Genomic DNA, 8,925 nt, shown 5'->3' on the forward strand with positions numbered 1-8,925 from the left:
AACAGGCTCTCAAAACCACTTCGCAAAGCCAAAGTGACTTTTCCAAAGGTTCCTCCAAGGTCTCTGCACACTCAGATGCAAGTAAAGTCACCCCCAAAGCTTTCCACCGAGCTTCTCCTTCCTCCCACAGAGCTGCTGAGCTTCAAGCATTCACGCACGCTCAGCTAGATCACCCGGGCTCTGATACCAGTTGAGAGTGCTCTCAACGGAAGCAAGAATGGAAGAAGGAGAGAGAGAGACAGAGAGCCACACAAGTTTTGGTGGGTGCAGAGAACCACCCTAATCTTCTTTTTCATTCATTTATATATGTGTTTGAGTATTGTACATAACCGGGGTAAAGGCACAGTGACCTTTAACCCCCACATTGCATGCATACCAAACTCCTAGCCAAGATAGTCATGCCTCCACACTCTCCCACAGGGTAGTTAGTAAGAACAACATATCCCATTCTACCAATATACCAAGTAATTGCTCATGGTTAAGAAAGTATAGCACCGCTTTTCGAGCCTCATCCATAGTGACTTTTAAGAACTAGGTCTCAGGTGTTTTGTACCAATCCTCCAAGACAAGATCGAGGCACTGGCACGAGCATGGCAATACCCAAATATGCCGATATCTATGATTTATTATTTTTCTAGCCTTTTAGAAATTCTTGGCATTATCAATAATGAGTTGAATGACATTGTTGGGGCCAATATCTTCAATACACTTGCTTAGTTTCTCGGCAATGAATTCTTCGGTCTTGGCTTCACTGCTCATATTAATTGATTGATGGAAGGCCTTGCCTTTGAATATCACAACCATGACATTGATCAAGGGCCTCTTGCTAACACTCTTCCATCCGTCAGTTGCGATGGTGTAAGCTATTTTTTTCAATGCCGTCATAAACAACTTGTTGCTTCTCCTCTGGCATCCCATTATAGTAGGCATCCAGCATGCTATTACGCATAGCATCATAATTAGGCATTGTGAAACCCATCCTAGCTTTGGCCACAGAGGCCATGGATTTTTTCCAATGTGGGATTTGAACCATGCTTAACGGATAGATTCAAACGAGGCACATTATTGCATTGTCTGCTTTCCATATGCACATTCGAGCAACTTGCTAACTATGCAAGGGACCCTGTGCCACTATTATGCACTATTTCACTTTGTGAGCAACTTTCCATAGTCATTGACTGCTTTGCTTCGTAAAAATTGCCCGTCGAATGATGCTACGATGTCCATAACTCCTGATTCTAACTCCTGATTCATTAACGGCCACCATGTACACCTCGCTGAAGAGTCCCTCTGCAGCCATTGGACCTACACTTTGCCAGTGGTAGACGAGATCCATGATAAGCTGTTTACCAGATTTCGACAGGCTGAATGTGGTCACCGTGGGGGGCACTGGAACAAGTTTGATCTTCTAGGACACTATAATCCCCTAGCTTCCTGCACCTCCTCCACGGAGAGCCCAGAAGAGATCCTTATCTGTGACGCTCACCCTCTTCAACAGACTGCCATTTGCATTCAAAAGGTGTGCCTCAATAACATTATCTGTAGTAACACCATATTTTCGAGATAGCGCTCCATAACCACCGTCGCTTAAATGACCATTGACCCTTATGGTTGCGCACCTTCCCGCCAAAATCCATAGGAAGATGTTTCCTGGGATATGGTGGAGTAAATCTCGCCCACCGTCGCTCTTGCTTCCACCCATGCTGTTTTTGTGGCCAAATCCATGGTGATAGCATGTAAAAACAGTAGGTCAAGGATAATGAACGGTACGTTGGCAGTAGAAGACAAGCCTTCGTAGCTGTGGCCTCCACTCCACACGTGCAGGCCCCAATTTCTGGGGATGCATGACCAAGCATGCTGCACCGTCGTTGCTGAACCTGGAAGGACGATGGCAACGGGCTTGGCGACTCCAGCTTCAGTGAACCGCAAGTTCTGCAAAGAGAAATTGAGCAGGCTGATGAAGGCAACATCGGGGTTGGAGTTGAGGGTGGTGAAATTGAGGACACCCTTCTTGATCAGGCATCTGGACAAGTTGTCTACAGTAGTGGGAGTTGCATCGACGTGAAAGGTAGAGGCGAGACAAAACAAAACAATGAGGAAGACAATGAGAAGAGAATTAGAGGCCATGTTGAGAGTCATAGGAAAGCTGTAAATGAGATTAGCGAATTAGAGCATGGGAGGATGGAGGAGGAGAAATGTGAGGGTCATCAAAACAGCAAAAAGAATAGGAGGCAACCAAAAGAGTGAGGGATGAGGATGAGTTGCATGCAATCAACCTTCGAGTGCTGCCTTTGTAAAGTGCAACCTTGTAGCCCATAAGGTGTACCCATCTCCTTGACATTTGGCCTTAGGCTAGGACACTTTGTTCTTGGATTCACTTTCTATGGCTTTTGGGCGTGGCGAATTCACACCCCTTTCTCTCGTTTTTGGGCATGTCACATTCACACCCACCCCAAACAATATCTTCTACAAAGATTCCCGCCATATCCTCTTAGCTCATTGGCAGAAAATGGGTAGATAGCTCATCTTTATTTCTTGGGTGACCCTAGATTGTCAGACGAACAAAATTGTCAGCCTCTAGGATGCCACATAGGCCACCCATAAGCGTGCTTGTGAAGGGCATAGTAGGTGTCCTTTCCTACTTGGCAGAAAGCTATTGGAACAACCAATACACAGCTAGAAATGGGTGGATGTTTGTGAACCTTACCATATAATCCAAAGTTTAAAACACAAACTCGGCCCTCTATCTTGGTTTTATGATCATCGTTGGAAGGTTCCTTTTCATCTAGATAGGTGAAGAGCAATGGAAGATACAAGGAAGATCCAAGGTCAAACATCAATCAATGACACCTTTATGATCAATGGCATGAGACTTACACTGGTTACGTGTTGCCTACATTGTCACCCTAACTACGATCCAAAAATATCATGAGTCAATCTTTTCGAAAAAGAAAAATGGCTCATGGGTGCGCTTGGCTATAGGATCTTTCAAGGCCTCCCTAGGATCTCTCTCTCATGCTACCTCCTTTTGTCTTCTCAAAAAGATTATTTTTGCTGTTCTAAAAAATCTTCCCTTTCTCAAAAAGTCTGAGTCACATCTCCATGAAAAGAAAAGAGTTTAAACTTGCAAAAGAAAACCATGTATATGGTTTTCAAAAAGTTTGTGTTATTTTCCCACTAGTCCATCTAAAAGGTCTCATACATGAGGAATGAAACCTTGCTTCAATGTTAGAAGGGACAACATGATCCAAATAGTTTTCCTATTTCTACCATTTAGAGATATTACAATTAATCTTGCATATTAGGTTACCCAATTTTAGGGTTCCCTTTAAAAAGTCCTAAAATTTACCTATAGCTTTAAAGTGAGGCAAACTCTGTAAAACTCTTACAAACAAAATTTCAAATTCCTGACATCTTCAAGGTAATGCATAAATTCCCCTCTCTTTACGAGCAAGTTCATCAGAGCTTCTGTACTATTATCATACACATATATCTATACTCCTCATTCTTACACTCCCGGCCCATTTTCATTTCCTAACATTACTTGTCATCCAGTGATTGTCAAACTCGATCTTCTTAGGAACTCCCCCTTCAATGTTGAATGATATAATCCTTTTTCTTCTATGACTGCTTGCAAAAGTCCATTACCACCCTCTTGAATTCAATAGCGAGTACCTATAGAATCCATGATTGTTTCAAACTCCCCTATTAACCTCATAGTGGAGGGTGGTGGAAACTTGGGAGTCAGCTTGTCTTCCCCCATTGGCATTGACTATACCAGAGGCAGAGCATGTACACCGATGCTCACTGTGTCTCTCCCTAGATCTAGTGCTAGCTTGGGAGATTTCTATAGAGGCCAGTAGGCCCAACACTTGCTATGAGCTTGCTATCTTTCCTCCTCAATCTCAGGTAGAAGTCTAACTCTATGGTTGGGAGACAGTTGCGCCAGTAAAACTGTGAGCTTTCTGCATACTATTGCATGAGGTAGTAGTATTGGAGATATGACCCCTTCACTCGATCCTCCACTAGCAATCCTTCACGAAATCAAATGGTACATTACATTTAAAATTTGGAATGCATTCTATTTAAACAAGGAAACATTCTCCGCTTGCCATGAAGGGAAAAAGGAGCGTAGATGTAGAGGTTTATAATGGGAAGGCAACTTGTAAGCAATAATTTTTTTGTTAGGGCAAAGATTCTAGGGAGCACAATGGTGAAGGCTCGGGCCACTTCAACATTGTGTTCCCTGGAAGTCTTGCCCCATAAAAACTGCACACAAGTTTCCATCTTATTGTGCTCTAAAGGTCAATGTCTACAACAAGATGAAATATCATGTGCGATGCAGGGAAAAGGTTCCACGGAGCACAATGGTGAAGGCTCCCCCACTTTAGCATAGTGTTCACTGCAACATTCCCCCTGCCCCAAAAAAACTTGCACACAAGTTTCCTTCTCATCATAAATATTGACCCCTAGAGCATATGCATATGCTTAAAGATTTAAAGCTTTATGCATATGCTTCAAGCTTTTATTTGAAAAACATAAGCATAGAGATTTATCATGAAGCTTTGTGTAGAAGGAAGAAACAATGCATACAACCTACCCAGTCTCATTTGCAAATACTTAAGGCATTGCAAATACTTAAGGCATTGCAAATGGAAGGGGGAAAAGAGAGGGAGAAGGGAAGGAGAAGGAGAAGAGAAAAACTAAGGAGAAGAAGTTGGAGAAAAGAGAAGAGAGAAAGGAGAAGGGAAAGAAGAAAAGAGAAGGGAGAAGGGGAAAGGAAAGGGAGAAAAGAGAAGAGAACAAGAATGGGAAGGGGAAGGAAAGGGAAAGGGCAAGGGAAGGAAAGGGAAAGGGAAGGCAGAGGGGATGGGAAGGGCAAGGGAAAGGGGAGGAAAGGGAAAGGGAAGGGAAAGAGAAGAGAGAAGAAATTGGAGAAAAGAGAGGAGAGAAGAAATTGGAGAAAAGAGAACAGAGAAGGGAGAAGGAAAAGGAGAAAAGAGAAGGGAGAAGGGGAAAAAGGAAAGGGGAAGGGAAAAGGGAAGGAAGGGGAAGGAAAGGGAAAGGGAAGGGAAAGGGGAAAAGGGAAGAAAAGGGGAAGCCTAGAAGGGAAAGAGGAAGGGGAAGGGGAAAGGAAAGAAAAACCTGACAAAACAAAACAAAAGCGACATATCATGTATATATATAAGTTTGAAGAAGAGGTGCTTGCAAGGTCTGAAGGTGCTCCAAAGTTGTGGAGAGGTATGGAGGTGGTTGAAGGTTGTGGGGGGTTGCAAGAGATGAATGAAATCAATGCAATTCAAGACTGTGATTTTAGCTCCCCACAACATTGATATTAGCATCGAAATTAGCATCCAAAAAAGCGTTGATATTAGTGTCAAAAATCTGATACATTAATTTTGAAAGTTTCTTAATTTGGGCCCAAAATTTTAATGCTTGTCTTGTTCCAATTATTGGTAGAGTTAAAAAGATGATAACGTGAGATGGATTGTGAAGGTTTAAAACCTAGGAACATTATTTTACGGCCCATATCCCGTTTTAATTGCATTGGGAACATGTGGGTCCATGATGTTGGTTTTCCATGACCATGTTCGGCAGCCATGGGAAAAATGTGATGAAATCTGGTAGGGCTCTAATTCGTGATGGTAAAAATATTCGTGCTAGTAGTATTGTTGAATTTGGCGTAGGAAAAAAACATCTTTTAAAGGGTTCTTTTTCACCATGCAACACGCATGTGCAGGGGAAAAAAGCCTTGATGGCATTCTAGGCATGCAAATGGGATCCGATGGCCATGTTACTTGGACTCAAACTCATATTCTCTAAGGCACTTTCAAAGTATCATGCCCATAGGGTACCATTTGCATGGTCAAGGAGCCATATTTCAATGTTTTTGCCCATGCATCATGCATGGGCATACAAAAAATGCCTCGATGGTCTTCTAGGCATGCAAATGGATTCTGATGGCCATGATACTTTGTATAGGCCTCAAAATCACCTACTTCAGGTCTTTTTCAAATTATCATGCCCATAGGGTACCATTTGCATGGTCAAGAAGCCATATTTGCATGTTTTTTCCCATGCATCACGCATGTGTGTATAAACAAATGCCTCGGTGGTCTTCTAGGCATGCAAATGGGACCCAATGGCCATGATACTTTTTATAATACTCAAAATCACCTAATTTAATGCCCATGCAAATTATCATGGCCGTCGGGTATCATTTCATGGTCAAGAAGCCATATTTCCATGGTTTTGCCCATGCCTCACATGGGCATATAAAAAAATACCTCGGAGGTATTCTAGGCATGCAAGTGGGACCTAATGGACATGATACTTTTATGGGCCTCAAATTTACCCACTCTAAGGCCTGTGCAAAGTGTTATGCCCATAGGGTATCATTGCATGATCAAGAAGCTATATTTCCATGTTTTTATCCATGTATCACACATGTATGCAGGGAAAAATGCCTCAGTGGTCTTCTAGGAATGCAAATGGGACCCCATGGAAATGATACTTTGCATGGTAATTACACTCAAATACTATAAGTCCCTTTCAAACTATCATGCCCATAGTGTAACATTTTCATGGTCAAGAAGGCATATTTCCATGTTTTTGCCCATGTATCATGCAAGTGGAGGAAAAAAATGTATCATGCAGGTGCATGAAAAAAAGGCCTCAGTGGTCTTCTAAGCATAAAAATAGTTCTTGATGGCCATGATACTTTGCATGAGCCTTAAAATCACCTACTTTAAGGACTATGAAAAGTATCATGGCCATACTAGATACCATTTGCATGGTCAAGAAGCTATATTTCCTTGTTTTTGCCCAGGCATCATGCATGGGCGTACAAAAAAATGCCTTGATGGCATTCTAGGCATGCAAATGGGACTCGATGGCCATGATACTTTGCAAGGTCCTTAAAATAACCTACTTCAAGACTCAAGAAAAGTATCATGTCCATCGGGTACCAGCTCCATGGTCAAGAAGCCATATTTCCATGCTTTTCCCCATGTATCACATATGGGCATATGAAAAAGTGCCTCGATGGTCTTCTAGGCATGCGAATGGGATCCAATGTCCATGATACTTATCACGGTCCTTAAAAAAAACTAATTTAAGAACAATACAAGGTATCATGACCATCGATCACCATTTGCATGGTCAAGAGGCCATATTTCCATGTTTGTGACCATGCATCATGCATGGGTGTACAAAAAACTACCTCGATGCTCAATAATGCTATGTCGTAATGCTACACTATCTACTTCAAACTCTATTAGTATATGATAAGGAGCTCTCATCGGTTTTATGAGGCACCTTAACATTTTTTGGATCACAAAATGCGTTGTACAAAATCTTGTCCATAGAAAAGTTTATTAACGTATTTATTGATGGAAATATCGACTTTGGTAAATTTCCACAGAAGTTTTTGAGAGAAATATCAACGAAACAAAGCATTGCCAAAAATTATAATCGATAGGATCCATTTTTTGTATGTTTTGTCATCATGTATGAATAATGCAATAACATAGTGTTGTAATGAGTAAGCCTAACCTTTGTAGATGTCTTCAAGCTCATTGGAATCCGAAGAAGAGACTAGTAGAGAAAATCTCCATCAACGAGTCTTCTGTGTTTGTGCACAATGCAAAGGACAAATAAGGAGACTATGCACCATATCAATAGCACACATAAAAAGATATAGTTGCTTCCAACCTTTACCTGAGATACACTTGAGCAACAAGGTAGAAGTGTTACTTTGCCTTGTTTGTGAGTGAATTCACTAAATTCATAAAAATACAAAGGGCACGGGTTTTGAGGGAATCTTAAAATGGGTACTAATGTTACGTACCTGAAATAGATGTTACACTGGTTTTTTCCTTTAAAAAATTCAAATATGCAAGGGAGAAATATGAAAATTTCATGTCCCCCTCCCCACAAAATATAAGATACATACCTTGAAGAATATGCAAGATTTTAAGATTTGTACATATTTTTCATAATATGTGAGGCCCAAGGGGGGGGTCTTTTGGATGAAGGGGGGTAAAACAAAAAATACACTGAAATATGAAAACCCATCTTCTTTCAAATTAATGTAACTTTTTCATGTGTTACCCAAATTTCAAGGTATAAAGACATTTGAAGCTCTTTTATTGTAGAACACAACCATGTTAAGATAGTTGGGAGTTTGGAATTTCCTTGAGCTGCAAAATGTCATTGTATTTTGAAACAATAAAAATCTTGCAGATATTTCTTGGACTTGTGGACTTTCTCATGGTGCTCGTAAAACCTGATTTTGTATTGACCTGCTTCCATGTTAGTACTTAAATGTTTTAAGTAGCTCGGTGGTTAAAATTTGACGATTAATGATAACGAGTCTAAAGGGTACTCTTTTAGTATTACTCTACAATAAATTTTAGGATAGCATGGCAGTAGTGTAGGGATAGCTTGGTGGTAGTGTAGGATAAGTTATTGCTAGTGCGGTGGTTAGTTGTACTAGGACATTAACATCCACCAGCGAAGTCATTTGCTTCTATTGTTCAAGATGAATGGATTTGTAGGATGTGTGGATTCGTTATGCCAAACCAGCACGATGGTTGTTGGGATATACTAAAAACAAGCATGGGATAAAATTTGATGGTTAATGAAATGATTAATACTCTAAAGGGCATTATTTTAGTATAGCACTATGCAACAAATTTCAAGATAGCATGTCAATAGTGTAGGGATAGCACAGTAGTAGTGCAGGATAAGTTATTGCCAGCACGATGGTTGGTTGCACTAGAATATCATTAACCACTAGCATGGTGGTTTGCTTCTATTATTACAAGATGAATGGATTTGTAGGATGTGTAAATTCATTATGGGCAACTAGCGTGGTGATAGTTGGGATATACTAAAAACAAGCATGGAATGAAATTTGACGGT

The 8,925-nt window shown here is 40.9% G+C and overlaps 1 pseudogene; it reads right to left on the minus strand.

Moving 5' to 3' along the window:
- Positions 1-1,146: 1,146 nt before the first annotated feature.
- Positions 1,147-2,223, minus strand: LOC147889422 (reticuline oxidase-like; annotated as a pseudogene).
- Positions 2,224-8,925: the final 6,702 nt, after the last annotated feature.

Source organism: Dipteris shenzhenensis, chromosome 20, assembly GCF_047967505.1.
Source record: "Dipteris shenzhenensis isolate YYH24624 ecotype China chromosome 20, Dip_SZ_1.0, whole genome shotgun sequence".
Taxonomy (NCBI): domain Eukaryota; kingdom Viridiplantae; phylum Streptophyta; class Polypodiopsida; order Gleicheniales; family Dipteridaceae; genus Dipteris; species Dipteris shenzhenensis.